Raw genomic sequence first — 18869 nt, 5'->3', positions numbered from 1 at the left:
TGATGGCTATTGGGCTTCCTATCAAGCACTTTGAGAGCCTGTTTGTAGACAGACTGAATAGGTCTTACTGTTGTACAGCAAGCTTGGGCCCAACTAGTCAAGCAGTATGTTAAGTGGGGGAGTATCATAGATTTGAAGTACAGTTTTGCTACCTCTGTAGTCAAACAATTTCGTATAAATCGGAAATTAGCTAGGTTGAATTTGGTTATTTGAATTACCTTTTTCACATGCTTTTTAAAAGAGAGGTTGGAATCAAGTATGATGCCAAGGTACTTAAAATCAGATACCACCTGGAGCTTCTCCCCTGACACATAGACATCTGGCTCAGTAGCATCTGTTGCCCTCTTTGTGAAGAACATGCAAACAGTTTTTTTCACATTGAGATGCAAACACGAGTCACTGAGCCACTTTGTAACCTGGACCATTACAGTAGTGAGTTCTTGTGCAGCTTGTTGTTTGCTCTTTGCATGCACATATATCACTGTATCATCTGCATACTCTTGAACTTCAGACCCAGTACAGACAGAAGGCAGATCATTAATGTACAGGCTGAACAGGAGGGGCCCCAGTATTGACCCTTGGGGCACGCCCACATCATAGCTAAGAGTGGGCGACAGCTCATTGCTCACTCTGACACACTGAGTTCTGCCTTCAAGGTATGATTTCATCCATCTCAAGGCATCGGGGGAAAAGTTGAACTTGGACAATTTTGTGATGAGAATCTCATGGTTAACAGTATCAAAAGCCTTCCTTAGGTCCAGAAACACAGCCCCAACAACGCCCCCTTTGTCCATCTTGGACTTCACATTTTCCAGAAGAAAGCAGTTGGCCGTTTCTGTGGAGTGTTTCGCTCTGAAGCCAAACTGCATGGAATGTAATGTGAAGGGGCTGTTGTTGAGGTGGGCAATCAGTTTGTCTGCTACACACTTTTCAACAACCTTTGACACCACAGGTAGTATACTAATGGGCCTGTAGTTACTCACGTCAGCAGGGTCGCCTGATTTAAAGATGGCCGTTATTATGGCCGACTTCCATACCCTTGGAAACACCCCGAGACCAATAGATGTGTTGGTGACCTTAGTAATGGGGCCAATGAGTGACTCTTTGTAGTTTTTAAGAAAGGTAGAGTCCATCCCAAACACATCTTTGGCTTTAGAGTTCTTTAGTGAGCTAATCACCTTTTCCACCTTTGACTCAGAAACCTCCCTTATGATGAAGACAGGTTGAGCATCATTTACTAGCACTGAGCCCAAGAAACCAGTGGAGGGGTTCTGTGTCAGTACCCTGACAGAGTCAATAAAGTAGGAATTGAAGGCTATTGCTATTTCGACTGCATCCTGTGTTAGATTGTTATTCACCATGATTTCTAGTCTTTTTGCAGTGTTACTATGGTCTTTCCCTGTTAACTTTTTTAGATTCTCCCAGATCAGTTTAGAATTTCCCTTTGCTTCACCAATTATGTTAATAAAAAAGTTTGCCTTGGCCAGTCTGATTTCTTTCATCACCTTATTTCTCAACATGGTAAACCTACGTCTGTCATGCTCTAATTTGGATCTTAGGGCTATTTTTAGATAATAATCTCGTTCTTTCATCAATTTCCAGATTTCTCCATTTAGCCAAGGAAGAGTGCTGTTTTGGCCAGGTTTGGATTTGATTTTCTTTAGGAAACCATTTAATGTAGTCTGGATTGTGGATAGAAAAACTTGACTATCAGCTTCCACGTCTGCATAGGACAAGAGATCATTCCAGTTAATTCCCTTAATTGCGTTTTCAAAATAGCTTAATTCACTCTTAGGTATTCTTAGTTGATCAGGCTTTCTAACAATAGAGAGGTTAAACCTGCTCTTAGACAGCTTTCTGGCTATAAGTGTCAGATTATGATCAGATAGCCCAGTAACCATATTGAATGATTTAGTCACTCTCTCTGGTTTATTACTGAACACCAAATCAATCTGTGTTTTAGAGCAGCAAGTCACCCTGGTTGGCCCTTTAACTAGCTGTGTAAGGTCAAAGGTATTAGTGATCCGTTTGAGGGTTTTCCTACAACACTTGTCTTCATAATTAATGTTAAAATCTCCCATTAAGATGACCTCTTTCCCAAAATCACATTCCCTAAGCATGTTATTAAACTGATCAAAAAACACACTTTTGGTGGAAGGTGGCCTATACATTCCAATGAGGGTAAAAGACATTTGGGGAGACAGTGTAATGTTCAGGCCAATACATTCTAGTTCATTATCACATGACCACTCAATTTGTTTACATCGGATATGTTCTTTAATGTAAATCATCACACCCCCTCCTCTTCCTTCAGTCCTGTCTCTCCTGAAAACATTGTAGCCAGGCACAATCAAAGCAGCAGATGGAGAGTTTTTATGGAGCCATGTCTCTGAGAGGCAGAGAAAGTCAAGGTTGGAGTCTGTGAGTAGATGTTGAATTTGATCACTTTTTGGAATGACACTACGAATGTTCAAGTGCCCCCCTAGTAGTCCCTTGGGCTTAGCTCGTGGGTCCCAGATGACTCGAGAGTGATTGACACATTGAAAAAAGTTAAATTTTCTGTGTTTTCTGACGGCTGGGTTTAGGCCGTTTTGTTTCGTTTTGATTAGGGGCAGTTCGGTAGCGCAATTAACAATCCCTCCCGCCTGCACTGGATGCGGGGAACTAATTAAAACAGCTTGCGTACCAGAAGCAGAGTCAGGGATCGCATATAGCGACTTTGGTATGTTTGAAGAGTCAAAATCTATCCTGGAGCCGGGTGAGTCGAGAGAAACCATAGGACCATAGCACTCACCCACTTCCACAGCGGCGACGATCAGTGGACGAGGCCATCCACCGCTTTCCACTCCGGTGCGTATCGCTGGCTCGGTGATGTTGGGCCCAGGATTGAGTTGCACATCCCCGGAGAGCAGGAGGGTAGTGAACAGGTAGTTTAACAGTTTCCGATAAATGTTGGACTTGTGTTTGTTGCGCCTAAGCGGTTCAGTAGAATAAGGAGCGAGGTAGACTTGGCCATTATTCAGAACATTATGGTATGCTGTGTAGCGGGTAGCGTGGGTAGCGCAGTTTAGAAAAATATTCACTACATTGTTTATTCTGGCCAACAATGTCATAAAAAAACATTTTCTCCTTTGCCAAGATAATCCATCCACCTGACAGGTCAAATACAGTGAAAACAGAGAAATCAAGCACAGAGAGACAGATTTCTCTGTTTTCACATTATTTGATTATGCTTTCTGTCTTATTTTTTCTCTATAAAGTGTGTTGTGACTGTTAAATGCACTTGAAATAAATTGTGATTTGATCTAGATGGGGAAAAGAACAAACATATATTTTTTAAACAATTACTATTCTAGCATTAATTCATAATGTACATCCTCATATTCAGGTCTCAGTCTGCACAGAGGAAAGTATTGGCTCTAAGAAGTCAGACAAAACATTGTGCTAATTTTGAAAATATTTTTTATGACATTGTTGGTCAGAATAAACAATTTAGTTTATGTTTTATTATCCTTTTTTTACAATCAGCACCTGTGTTTCCTCTGACATGTTGGATTAATACTGATGGTAACAATCATGAGGTAGTGAATGTTTTTCATGTCAACAAAATGTTCTCGGAACACGGAACCTCAACACATTTTCATACACCTTTATCTTGACGACTAGAAACACAAATTAACTAAATTAAATAAAATAATTAAATTCAAGAGGTTAAAATAAAATTCACATTATTATTATTTTTTTCTATTTCGTGATATCCAATTGCGATCTTGTCTCATCGCCATGATTTATAAAGCCTTTATTAAGTGGTGCTTATGCCGACATTTACAAAGCACTGGTTTAAGTTATATTTCACATAGTGGGTTATATCACATTTGACATGGGTAGTTATGTCACACAGTTATGCCACATTTATGAACCCTTTATAAAGCATGACATAAGGTTCTAGATGATGTGTGACACATTCACGTAGTGTTTATGAAGGCTTTATAAAAACCTTTATAAGCTGTAGGTCATTTAAAGCGGGACCCATTTATCTTTGTTTCATAGTTCAGTTTCTTCTTCTTTAGTTTAGTTTTAGTCACATGACGTCTCAATTTACAGGCTGTTTGCCAATTGGCTGTGCAGCCAGACTTAATTGCCATTCCTTTTGCATCATCCCTCTCAACCGTACCATTTTTCTATTCCTCATCAATCCACATGGATTTAACAGTTTTTACAGCCGTTTTCTTAATGGGTGCATGCTTATTAATAACTTGGATATGAAACCTCATAAATGTGTCAAGGGCAGCGTCTGGCTGCTCGTCATTACACACCACAGACCAGCAAATATTCTTTACATCAACAACATAGGAATCACTACAAAACCTCTTGTATTACCTCTTATACACTATGTTTGGCCCAGCCTCTAGTTTTCCTACATATGGCTACTATATTGTGATCACTACATCCGATGGATCTGGATACTGCTTTAAAGCAGATTTCTGCAGCGTTAGTAAAGATGTGATCAAAACATGTGGATGATTTCATTCCTGTACTGTTTGTAAATACCCTGGTAGGTTGACTGATAACCTGACCCAGGATGCAGGCACTGGTTACAGTTGGAAGCGTTTTTTTGAGTGAACAGCTTGATGAAAACCAGTTAAATATTTAGTCACTCAGAAATATATACCTCTGTTGATATCGCATCCATTACCAAGCATTTCATACACGTTACCCAGATACTGACTGTTAGCACTTGGTGGCCTATAGCAGCCACTTGGTGGCCTTCAACAGCATTTGACCTCTGAGTTTAACAGGAATATGACTGAGTATAAACAGAGACACCACCCCCATTGGCATTTCTGTCTCTTCTATAGACATCGTAACCATGTATTGCTACCATTGGTTCATCAAAAGGTATTCTCCAAGTGAGTTTCAGAGATAGTATGTGAATGTTATCCGTGACTAGCGACTTACTGATATCATGAACCTTGTTGCTAAGGTTACACGTGGACTATTTTGTAGCACTTTTCTCAGATTCGAATTGTTACAAAGCATTTCGCTACACCCGCAATAACATCTGCTAAACACGTGTATGTGACCAATAACATTTGATTTGGGAAGTAGACATGCTCATGTTATTAATGTTAGTGCAGGGTGATATGCACACAGTGGAGACTTCTTACGAGGGCAAACCGTCTCAGTGTTAACAGGATAATTCTGGTTCATAGGCACATGATTACTGCATATACTAGCTGTTGAATTGACAGAGGCACTTGACAGAGGGGAGTTGGAGGAACATAAATTGCATAAGGGAATAGAGACTGATTTATTATAAACAATATGATTTAATGTGGCATAACCAAAAACACAAATTCTCAGTCAAAAACATAAGTCAGAACACAGCCTCTCTATTCTCTCATGTGACTTCTGGTCCTCTGACTGGGAAAATATCTTTCCACAATGAGAGCAGTGGTATGTCTTTCCTCCAGAGTGTCTTCTCTTATGCATTTTCAGGCTCCCTAACAGAGTAAAACTATTTCCACAATGGGATCAGTGGTAGGGCTTTTCTCATTTGTGTGTCCTCTTATGTCTTTTCAGGCTCCGTAACTGAGTAAAACTCTTTCCACAGTGGGAGCAGTGGAAAGACTTTTCCTCTGTGTGTGTCATCTCATGTGATTTTAGGTACTGTGATCGCATAAATCTCTTTCCACACTTGGAGCATTGGTAGGGCTTTTCTCCTGTGTGTATTCCTTCATGCCTATTCAGGTTTCCTATCTGGGTAAAACTCTGATCACACTGGGAACATTGGAAAGGCTTCTCTCCTGTGTGTATTGTCTTGTGTGTTTTCAGGCTCCCTAACTGAGTAAATCTCTTTCCACACTGAGAGCAGTGGTAGGTCTTCCTCCCTTCCTTATGTATTCCTTCATGCCTTTTCAGGCTCCCTATCTGGGTAAAACTCTTATCACACTGGGAACATTGGAAAGGCTTCTCTCCTGTGTGTGCCATCTCATGACGTTTTAGATTCCCTAACGTAGAAAAACTGTTTCCACATTGAGAGCAGTGGTGTGGTCCTGCTGGTTTGGGCGTCTCTGGGTCTGGTTCCCCTAAAGGACTCTTCTCGTTGTCAGAGTGAGAGTCTGGTCTCTCTCCTGCTAAAGACAGAGTATTTGGTTAAACAGAAAGACCTGAATGAAACCTCCATTAAATAAAACTGTCTTCCTATTAGATTTAAATCTGGACTACATCCCTCAATAACCTCAAGCCAGTCTTTGCAACATTTCATAACATTCAGTCCTGTTATAGGCTGCATTTTGATCCCTTGCTGTTGTTTTGCTGGTGGCCCACTTTACAGTGCCTTATAGAACATCTACACCCCTTTGAATTTCTTTATTCACAAATTGTCTTGCGCTACAAAGTGGGATTGAAATAGATGTCATTGCAATTTTTGTTTTGTCATTGATCTACACAGATACTCCATAATGTCCAAGTGAAAAGAACATTCTAGAAATAGTTGTTGCATAAGTATTCAGTCCCTTTGTTTATAAGTACAATGTGGCTTAACAAATCACATAATAATGTTACATGGACTCTGTGTGAAATAATAGGGGTTGACATGATTGTTGAATGACTAACCCTTTCCTCTGTCCCCCATATAACATCTGTACGGTCCCTCAGTCAACTATTACATTTCAAGCACAGATTCAACTACAAAGACCAGGGAGCTTTTCAAAAGCCTCAAAGAAGCACAGTGATTGGTAGATGGGTAACAATAACCAATCAGACGTTGGATATATATTTAAGCACAGTGATTGGTAGATGGGTAACAATAACCAATCAGACGTTGGATATATATATTTAAGCGCAGTGATTGGTAGATGGGTAACAATAACCAATCAGACGTTGGATATATATATTTAAGCACAGTGATTGGTAGATGGGTAACAATAACCAATCAGACGTTGGATATATATATTTAAGCACAGTGATTGGTAGATGGGTAACAATAACCAATCAGACGTTGGATATATATATTTAAGCACAGTGATTGGTAGATGGGTAACAATAACCAATCAGACGTTGGATATATATATTTAAGCACAGTGATTGGTAGATGGGTAACAATAACCAATCAGACGTTGGATATATATATTTAAGCACAGTGATTGGTAGATGGGTAACAATAACCAATCAGACGTTGGATATATATATTTAAGCACAGTGATTGGTAGATGGGTAACAATAACCAATCAGACGTTGGATATATATATTTAAGCACAGTGATTGGTAGATGGGTAACAATAACCAATCAGACGTTGGATATATATATTTAAGCACAGTGATTGGTAGATGGGTAACAATAACCAATCAGACGTTGGATATATATATATTTAAGCACGGTGATTGGTAGATGGGTAACAATAACCAATCAGACGTTGGATATATATATTTAAGCACAGTGATTGGTAGATGGGTAACAATAACCAATCAGACGTTGGATATATATATTTAAGCACAGTGATTGGTAGATGGGTAACAATAACCAATCAGACGTTGGATATATATATTTAAGCACAGTGATTGGTAGATGGGTAACAATAACCAATCAGACGTTGGATATATACTTAAGCACAGTGATTGGTAGATGGGTAACAATAACCAATCAGACGTTGGATATATATTTAAGCACAGTGATTGGTAGATGGGTAACAATAACCAATCAGACGTTGGATATATATTTAAGCACAGTGATTGGTAGATGGGTAACAATAACCAATCAGACGTTGGATATATATTTAAGCACGGTCAAGTTAATAAGGATGCTGTGGATGATGAATTAACCCCCCCAGACATATCAAAGATGCAGTCGGCCTTATGAACTGAGCTGCAGGACAGGATGGAAACTGCTTAGGGACCATGAGGCCACTGGTCAGGTGAGCATGTGGTCTCAATTAAATAGAGTAGACTATATGCACGGGTGGAGAAGCACGTGGCAGATATTTTTACAAGGAAATTAGCATCTATAGGGATGTCACCATGAGGCCACTGGTGATTTTTAAAACAGCTCTGGAGTTCAATGGCTGTGATGGGAGAAGACTGAGGATGGATCAACAACATTGTAGTGATTTAAATGACAGAGTGAAAAGAAGAATACAAATATACAGAATGCAAATATTCCAGAATATCCATCATGTATGCAACAAGGCACTGAACTAATACTGGGGGAAAAACAGCAAAGGAATACACTTTTTGGCCTAAAGCCTTATGTTTGGGTAAAATCAAACACAACACATCAATGAGTAACTGCCTCATTATTTTCAAGTGTGGTGGTGATGGCTGCATAATGCTATGTGTATGTCTGACACCTGGCAAAGACTAGGGAGTTTTTCTGGATTTTTCAGGATGAAAATAAGTGGGGATGGAGCTAAGCACAGACAAAATCCTAGAGGAAAACCTGCTTCAGTCTGCTTTACACCAGAGACAGGGAGAGGAATTCACCTTCCAGCAGGACAATAAGCCCAAATCTTCACAGGAGTTGCTAAACAAAGAAGACAGTGAATGTTCCATGCTTACAGTTTTGACTTAAATCTGCTAGAAAATCTCAACAGTATAACAGAGCTACATCCTCTTGAACCTTTTTAACATGTTGCTGATTGAAGATTAAATAAATAAAAACATTCTAATGTGCCCTAATTATTCTCCACCCCCCTGAGTTAATACTTGGTAGATGCACCTTTGGCAGCCATTACAGCTGTGAATCATTTGGAGTAAGATTCTACCAACTTCTCACAACTCTTAGGGCAACAACCAACAACAACAAGTGTACAAAACATTAAGAACACTAATATTGAGTTGCACCACCTTTCCCCCTCAGAACAGCTTCAAATAGTCGGGGCACGGGACTCTACAAGGTGTCAAAAAGCGTTCCACAGGGATGCTGGCCCATGTTGACTCCAATGCTTCCCACAGTTGTGTCAAGTTGGCTGGATGTCCTTTGGGTGGTGGACCATTCTTGATAAACACTGGAAACTGGCACTTGGCATTTTTTCCTATTTTGTTGCCTTACAACCTGGAATTGAAATGGATTTTGTGGGGGTTTGTATCATTTGATTTACACAACATGCCTACCACCATGAAGATGCAACACTTTTTTTTTGTCGAACATAACGAACAAACAACCGTTCATGATTCCACTCATTGGCTAAGAGGCAGACGCGATTAGAACTCAGATCAAGAATATAAACGTTCTGAGCTCTGATCAACTCCGGGAACGCAATAAGTGGGTAAACGCCAGTTATTAACAAAATAAAAAAGGTAAGTAAAACACAATTTCTCAAATATAAAGTTGTTGAAACAGTGTTTAAGGTCCGCTACATCCCTGGTTTTAATGTCTGAATTCCATGGTTCCATCTGCGGATTTTTATAAAAAACACACATTATTTGAACAAGTGTTGAGTTTTTGCCCCCTGTTTTAAAACCAGTACTCACTGATGTTAATCAGATCTTCTGTCTCCTCTTCCTCCACCCCCAATACGTCTTCCTCCTCCTCTTTTATTGAGATAGCCTCCTCTTCCTCTTTCACTGCAAAATGTTCTTTCTCTTCTTTCACTGTAACATCCTCCTCTTCTTTTAATATGATATCATCCTCTTCCTCCTGTTTTATTCTGAAAGCTTTCTCCTCTTCTTTCACTGTAATATTCTCCTCTTCTTTTACGATGATGTTCAGTCCCAGAGCTTCTTTCTCCGACCAGCAGACCTCCTCTTCTTTAGCAGGAGGGGAGTAGCTTAGTGAGCTCATGGTCGGGGACGTTAGCTAGTTAGCATTAGCGACAAGCCTAGTGCTAGGCTCAGTATCAAACTTAACACGTTTTTTGCAAAGTTAACAAGCAAATTACTTTCAAGTGAACCAGTAGATACGTAAACATAATTGTGTTTAAAACTCCGAGATTAATATACGAATAATTTGCCAAAGAAACTATTTCGGTTTTATGTTGGCTAGCGAGGTGGTTGAATCAATAGCCTTGTCGCTGTTAAAGAAGCGTCCCGTCCACTAGATTATACGTCACACAAGAGGCATCAACTGAAAGACTTAAGTCGCCATCTGCTGACAGGAGTGAGTAACGAAGTTTGGACAAACATTCACTACGTTGTTTATTCTGTCATAAGTCATTGCAAAAACAACCAGATCTCATGTTTTCTCTTACCAGCACTTTTCTCTATGCAATGACATATTTTTTTAGTTGATTTGTAATGTAATATTATCTGATGTTGTTGTTGTTGTTGTCTGTAACAGTTGTGTAAACTGTCATGTATTTATTTGTTTTATGTGTATCCCAGGATGAGTTGCTGCTGCAATAGCTAATGGGGATCCTAATAAAGTAAACACACTTATACCTGAGGCATACAGAAGAAAGCAGGGTCAATGAGTTAGCCAGCTTACTTGACTAAATATTCTGAGGGGGAAAAAAATTCAAATACAAGCTTGAAATTGACCCAACAACCAAAAAACGTTTAGTAATGAACCAGAAAATCAGTAGATATTTTTGGGTTCTTTATCAAAGTTAGCCGTCTTATTGATACCCCTTTGAAAAAGCCACATTATGTAAGATAACATATGCAAATGTAAACAACAGAGCAAATGCAAATAGCACTTGATTAACACACACACACACACACACACACACACACACACACACACACACACACACACACACACACACACACACACACACACACACACACACACACACACACACACACAGAAAATGCACACCGCCAGAGTTTGATACATTCACCTCCATGTGTATTTAGACAGGGAAGTTAAATGACAGAATGGCACCTTTTATTTAAAGAATGTTTTAATCTGTTCTACCGTTTAAAACAAAACAAGGGCATTCTATGGATCTAGTACATGTGAAGTCATGAGGACAAATTCATTTATGATGTAATAATGTCTGGTACCATATTCCTCTCAGTCACTGAACACATCAAGGTTTCGAGTAAAAAAAAAAACGTGTTGGTTGTATTTGCAGTTTGTTTTGGTTGTGTTTTGGATTATATTTTTCCCGATAGGCCTTAAATGGCGAATGACATATTGGAGTCACTTTTATTGTAATTTCATTGTGAGAATAGAAGATGTTTCTGAACACTTTTATACCGGACAAAAATAAACGAAACATGCAACAATTTCAACGATTTTACTGAGTTATAGCTCATATAAGGAAATCAGTCAATGCAAATAAATTCATTGGGACCTAATCTATGAATTTCACATAACTGGGCAGGGGTGCAGCCATGGGTGGGCCTGGGAGGGCATAGGAGCCAGGCCCAGACAATCAGAATGAGTTTTTCCCCACAAAAGGGATTCATTACGGACAGAAATACTCCTCAGTTTCATCAGTTGAAGATACCGGATGTGTAGGTCCTGGGCTGGCGTGGTTACACGTGGTCTGCGGTTATGAGGCCGATTGGACGTACTGCCAAATTATTTAAAACGAGAAATGGTAGAGAAATTAACATTCAATTCTCTGGCAACAGCTCCAGTGGACATTCCTGCAGTCAGCATGCCAATTGCACACTCCCTCAACTTGAGACACCTGTGGCATTGTGTTGTGTGACAAAACTGCACCTTTTAGAGTGGCCTTTAATTGTCCCCAGCACAAGCTGCTGATCATCCTTGAGATGTTTCTACAACTTGGTTGGAGTACACCTGTGGTCAATTCAATGGATTGGACATTATTTGGAAAGGCACACACCTGTCTATATAAGGTCCAACAGTTGACAGTGCATGTCGGAGCAAAAACCAAGCCATGAAGTCGAGGGAATTGTCCGTAGAGCCCAGAGACAGGATTATGTCGAGGCACAGATCTGGGGAAAATTACAAAAACCTTTCTGCAGCATTGAAGGTCCCCAAGAACACAGTGGCATCCATCCCTCTTAAATGGAAGAAGTTTGGAACCACCAAGTCTTCCTAGAGCTGGCTGCACAGCCAAACTGAGCAGTCGGGGGAGATGGGCCTTGGTCAAGGAGGTGGCCAAGAACCCAATGGTCACTCTGACAGAGCTCCAGAGTTCCTCTGTGGAGATGGGAGAACCTTCCAGAAGGACAACCATCTCTGCAGCACTCCAATAATCAGGCCTTTATGGTAGAGTGGCCAGACGGAAGCCATTCCTCAGTAAAAGGCACATGACAGCCCGCTTGGAGTTTGCCAAAAGGCTCCTTAAGGACTCTCAGAACATGAGAATCCTTGAAATCCTTGATGAACAGAGAGCAAAGTACAGAGAGATCCTTGATGAAAACCTGCTCCAGAGCTCTCAGGACCTCAGACTGGGGCGAAGGTTCACCATCCAACAGGACAACGACCCTAAGCACACATCCAAGACAATGCAGGAGTGGCTTCGGGAGGAGTCTGAATATCCTTGAGTGGCCCAGGCTTGAACCCGATCAAACATCTCTGGAGAGACCTGAAAATAGATGTGCTGCGACGCTCCCCATCCAACCTGACAGAGCTTGAGAGGATCTGCAGAGAACAATGGGAGAAACTCCCCAAATACAGGTGTGCCAAGCTTGTAGCGTCATACCCAAGAAAACTCGAGGCTGTAATCGCTGCCAAAGGGGCTTCAACAAAGTGCTGAGTAAAGGGTCTGAATACTTATGTAAATGTCATATTTAAGTTTTTTTGTGTACACATTTGCAACAATTTCTAAAAACCTGTTTTTGCTTTGTCATTATGGGTTATTGTGTGTAGATTGATGAAGGGGGAAAAACTATTTAATCCATTTTAGAGTAAGGCTGTGGGCCTCCTGAGTGTCGCAGCGGTCTATGGCACTGCATCACAGTGCTTGAGGCGTCACTACAGACCCTGGCCGTGACAGGGAGTAACATAGGGCGGCACACAATTGGCTCATCGTCGTCCGGGTTAGGGGAGGGTTTGGTTGGGGGTGCTTTACTTGGCTCATCCCACTCTAGCGACTCCTTGTGGCAGGCCGGGAGCCTGCAGGCTGACTTCGGCCGTCAGTTAAACAGTGTTTCCTCCGACACATTGGTGCAGCTGGCTTCAGGGTTAAGCGGGCGGGTGTTAAGGAGCGCAGTTTGGTGGGTCATGTTCCGGAGGACGCATGACTCGACCTTCGCCTCTCTCGAGCCCGTTGGGGAGTTGCAACGATGAAACAAGATAGTAATTGGATATCACAAAATTGGGGAGAAAAAGTGGGTAAAATAAACAATTAAAAAAATTAATAAGGCTGTAACAAATGTGGGAAAAGTGAAGGAGTCTGAATACTTTCTGAATGCAGACGCAGGTAAAGCAACAGAAGAATACGGGGTGGAGAGAGACATCAGACAAGCCACAGAGACAGAAGAATAGGGGGTGTAGAGAGGCACCAGACAAGACACAGAGACAGAAGAATACGGGGTGGAGAGAGACACCAGGCAAGACACAGAGACAGCAACAGAAGAATTAGATATTACGGAGAGAGACACCAGAAGAACAGAACAGGTCATAACAGAAGGAGACAGTAACACACGAGAGCCTGAGACAGCAACAGACAAGACAGAGAAAGTGACAGAAGAGGGCAGATGGAGAGAGAAAAGAGGTGGGTTGATAAGCGACAGCAACAGAAAAGGGTAGATGGAGAGAGACAGAAACAGAAAAGACAGAGACAGCAACAGAAGAGGGTAGATGGAGAGAGACAGAAACAGACAAGAGAGACAGCAACAGAAGAGGGTAGATGGATAGAGACAGACAAGACAGAGACAGCAACAGAAGAGGGTAGATGGATAGAGACAGAAACAGACAAGACAGCAACAGAAGAGGGTAGACTAGAGAGACAGAAACAGACGATCCAACCATGTTGAGGGAACAAATAGAGACGTTAAGCTTAGAATCAAGAAATGATACTATTCATCCATTTAATCATTGACATTTAGTAATATTCAAATTAGGTAGCCAAATTCAATTAGCAATATCCAAATCATGTAGTCAAATTCAATTAGCAATATTCAAATCATGTAGTCAAATTCAATTAGCAATATTCAAATCATGTAGTCAAATTCAATTAGCAATATTCAAATCATGTAGTCACATTCAATTAGCAATATTCAAATCACATAATCACATTCAATTAGCAATATTCAAATCACATAATCAAATTCAATTAGCAATGTGCTAATTTGGTATCCAATCAAATGTAATCAAATTCATTTCCCAATATCCAAATAATTTACAAAATACAATTCAATCAATATATCATTCACATTTATTTATAAAGCCCTTTTTACATCAGCCGATGTCACAAAGTGTTATACAGAATCCCAGCCTAAAACCCCAAACAGCAATGCAGATGTAGAAGCACGGTGGCTAGGAAAAACTCCCTAGAAAGAGGTTTTAAGGTAAGACTCAACAAAGGCTAAATTTGATTAATCTATATAATAAGTTCATAGACTAGCATCCTGTCCAGGAAGTACTTGTACATCCAGCTGCCTCACAGTACAGAAACAGGAGATTGGCTCCTGTTACTATGAGCTGTTCTGGATCAGACAAGCCAAGGCTCCTGTTACTATACTGTGGTACTGTATAGACTAGAGTCCTGTCCAGGGGAAGTACTTGTACATCAAGCTGCCTCACACTACAGAAACAGGAGATTGGCTCATAGGAGCAGAAGCCTTTCTGGATCAGACAAGCCAGGGCATTACTGAGGATAATAGCAGACGATTTTGCCACTCCTATTTGCCTTATCTTCCATTTAAGCCTACTAGAAAGTGTGTTCCGGGCTCCGGGCAGCCGAGCGGAAATGGAGGAAAACTCGCCTCCCTGCGGACCTGGCATCCTTTCACTCCCTCCTCTCTACATTTTCCTCTTCTGTCTCTGCTGCTAAAGCCACTTTCTACCACTCTAAATTCCAAGCATCTGCCTCTAACCCTAGGAAGCTCTTTGCCACCTTCTCCTCCCTCCTGAATCCTCCTCCTCCTCCCACCCCTCCTCCCTCTCTGCGGATGACTTCGTCAACCATTTTGAAAAGAAGGTCGACGACATCCGATCCTCGTTTGCTAAGTCAAACGACACCGCTGGTTCTGCTCACACTGCCCTACCCTGTGCTTTGACCTCTTTCTCCCCTCTCTCTCCAGATGAAATCTCGCGTCTTGTGACGGCCGGCCGCCCAACAACCTGCCCGCTTGACCCTATCCCCTCCTCTCTTCTTCAGACCATTTCCGGAGACCTCCTCCCTTACCTCACCTCGCTCATCAACTCATCCTTGACCGCTGGCTACGTCCCTTCCGTCTTCAAGAGAGCGAGAGTTGCACCCCTTCTGAAAAAACCTACACTCGATCCCTCCGATGTCAACAACTACAGACCAGTATCCCTTCTTTCTTTTCTCTCCAAAACTCTTGAACGTGCCGTCCTTGGCCAGCTCTCCTGCTATCTCTCTCAGAATGACTTTCTTGATCCAAATCAGTCAGGTTTCAAGACTAGTCATTCAACTGAGACTGCTCTTCTCTGTGTCACGGAGGCGCTCCGCACTGCTAAAGCTAACTCTCTCTCCTCTGCTCTCATCCTTCTAGACCTATCGGCTGCCTTTGATACTGTGAACCATCAGATCCTCCTCTCCACCCTCTCCGAGTTGGGCATCTCCGGCGCAGCCCACGCTTGGATTGCGTCCTACCTGACAGGTCGCTCCTACCAGGTGGCGTGGCGAGAATCTGTCTCCGCACCACGTGCTCTCACCACTGGTGTCCCCCAGGGCTCTGTTCTAGGCCCTCTCCTATTCTCGCTATACACCAAGTCACTTGGCTCTGTCATATCCTCACATGGTCTCTCCTATCATTGCTATGCAGACGACACACAATTAATCTTCTCCTTTCCCCCTTCTGATAACCAGGTGGCGAATCGCATCTCTGCATGTCTGGCAGACATATCAGTGTGGATGACGGATCACCACCTCAAGCTGAACCTCGGCAAGACGGAGCTGCTCTTCCTCCCGGGGAAGGACTGCCCGTTCCATGATCTCGCCATCACGGTTGACAACTCCATTGTGTCCTCCTCCCAGAGTGCTAAGAACCTTGGCGTGATCCTGGACAACACCCTGTCGTTCTCAACTAACATCAAGGCGGTGACCCGTTCCTGTAGGTTCATGCTCTACAACATTCGCAGAGTACGACCCTGCCTCACACAGGAAGCGGCGCAGGTCCTAATCCAGGCACTTGTCATCTCCCGTCTGGATTACTGCAACTCGCTGTTGGCTGGGCTCCCTGCCTGTGCCATTAAACCCCTACAACTCATCCAGAACGCCGCAGCCCGTCTGGTGTTCAACCTTCCCAAGTTCTCTCACGTCACCCCGCTCCTCCGCTCTCTCCACTGGATTCCAGTTGAAGCTCGCATCCGCTACAAGACCATGGTGCTTGCCTACGGAGCTGTGAGGGGAACGGCACCTCCGTACCTTCAGGCTCTGATCAGGCCCTACACCCAAACAAGGGCACTGCATTCATCCACCTCTGGCCTGCTCGCCTCCCTACCTCTGAGGAAGTACAGTTCCCGCTCAGCCCAGTCAAAACTGTTCGCTGCTCTGGCACCCCAATGGTGGAACAAACTCCCTCACGACGCCAGGTCAGCGGAGTCAATCACCACCTTCCGGAGACACCTGAAACCCCACCTCTTTAAGGAATACCTAGGATAGGATAAAGTAATCCTTTTAACCCCCCCCCCCCCCTTAAAAAATTTAGATGCACTCTTGTAAAGTGGTTGTTCCACTGGATATCATAAGGTGAATGCACCAATTTGTAAGTCGCTCTGGATAAGAGCGTCTGCTAAATGACTTAAATGTAAATGTAAATGTTCCCTTAGGCCTGGAGGGAAGCAAACGTTATTACCGTACCTAAGAATAGTAAAGCCCACTTAACTGGCTGGAATAGCCGACCAATCAGCCTGTTACCAACCCTTAGTAAAGTTTTGGAAAAAATAGTGTTTGACCAGATACAATGCTATTTTACAGTAAACAAATAGACAACAGACTTTCTGCACATTTATAGGGAAGGACATGCAACAAGCACAGCACTTACACAAATGACTGATGATTGGCTGAGAGAAATTGATGATGAAAAGATTGGGGGGGGGCTGTTTTGTTAGACTTCAGTACAGATTTTGACATTATCGATCATAGTCTGTTGCTGGAAAAACATATGTGTTATGGCTTTGAGTAAAGCCAGTGTGTCTATGTATGCGGATGACTCAACACTGTACACGTCAGCTACTACAGCGACTGAAATGACTGCAACACTTAACAAAGAGCTGCAGTTAGTTTCAGAATGGGTGGCAAGGAATAGTTAGTTAGTCCTACATATTTCTAAAACTAAAAGCATTTTATTTGGGACAAATCATTCACTAAACCCTAAACCTCAACTAAACCTTGTAATGAATAATGTGGAAATTGAGCAAGTTGAGGTGACTAAACTGCTTGGAGTTACCCTGGACTGTAAACTGTCATGGTCAAAACATATTGATACAACAGTAACTAGATGGGGAGAAGTCTGTCCATAATAATGCTCTGCCTTCTTAACAACACTATCAACAAGGCAGGTCCTACAGGCCCTGGTTTCTACCTTCTTAACAACACTTTCAACAAGGCAGGTCCTACAGGCCCTAGTTTCTACCTTCTTAACAGCACTATCAACAAGGCAGGTCCTACAGGCCCTAGTTTCTACCTTCTTAACAACACTATCAACAAGGCAGGTCCTACAGGCCCTGGTTTCTACCTTCTTAACAACACTTTCAACAAGGCAGGTCCTACAGGCCCTAGTTTCTACCTTCTTAACAGCACTGTCAACAAGGCAGGTCCTACAGGCCCTAGTTTCTACCTTCTTAACAGCACTGTCAACAAGGCAGGTCCTACAGGCCCTAGTTTCTACCTTCTTAACAACACTGTCAACAAGGCAGGTCCTACAGGCCCTAGTTTCTACCTTCTTAACAGCACTGTCAACCAGGCAGGTCCTACAGGCCCTAGTTTCTACCTTCTTAACAGCACTGTCAACAAGGCAGGTCCTACAAGCCCTAGTCTCTACCTTCTTAACAACACTATCAACAAGGCAGGTCCTACAGGCCCTAGTTTCTACCTTCTTAACAACACTATCAACAAGGCAGGTCCTACAGGCCCTAGTTTCTACCTTCTTAACAGCACTGTCAACAAAGCAGGTCCTACAGGCATGAGTTTCTACCTTCTTAACAACACTGTCAACAAGGCAGGTCCTACAGGCCCTAGTTTCTACCTTCTTAACAACACTGTCAACAAGGCAGGTCCTACAGGCCCTAGTTTCTACCTTCTTAACAGCACTGTCAACAAGGCAGGTCCTACAGGCCCTAGTTTCTACCTTCTTAACAGCACTGTCAACAAGGCAGGTCCTACAGGCCCTAGTTTCTACCTTCTAAACAGCACTGTCAACAAAGCAGGTCCTACAGACCCTAGTTTCTACCTTCTTAACAACACTGTCAACAAGGCAGGTCCTACAGGCCCTAGTTTCTACCTTCTTAACAGCACTGTCAACAAGGCAGGTCCTACAGGCCCTAGTCTCTACCTTCTTAACAACACTATCAACAAGGCAGGTCCTACAGGCCCTAGTTTCTACCTTCTTAACAACACTATCAACAAGGCAGGTCCTACAGGCCCTAGTTTCTACCTTCTTAACAGCACTGTCAACAAAGCAGGTCCTACAGGCATGAGTTTCTACCTTCTTAACAACACTGTCAACAAGGCAGGTCCTACAGGCCCTAGTTTCTACCTTCTTAACCACACTGTCAACAAGGCAGGTCCTACAGGCCCTAGTTTCTACCTTTTTAACAGCACTGTCAACAAGGCAGGTCCTACAGGCCCTAGTTTCTACCTTCTTAACAGCACTGT

The sequence above is a fragment of the Salvelinus namaycush genome, unplaced genomic scaffold (genome assembly GCF_016432855.1).
Source record: "Salvelinus namaycush isolate Seneca unplaced genomic scaffold, SaNama_1.0 Scaffold463, whole genome shotgun sequence".
In the NCBI taxonomy this organism is placed as follows: Eukaryota; Metazoa; Chordata; class Actinopteri; order Salmoniformes; family Salmonidae; genus Salvelinus; species Salvelinus namaycush.
This window is presented reverse-complemented; position numbering follows the sequence as displayed.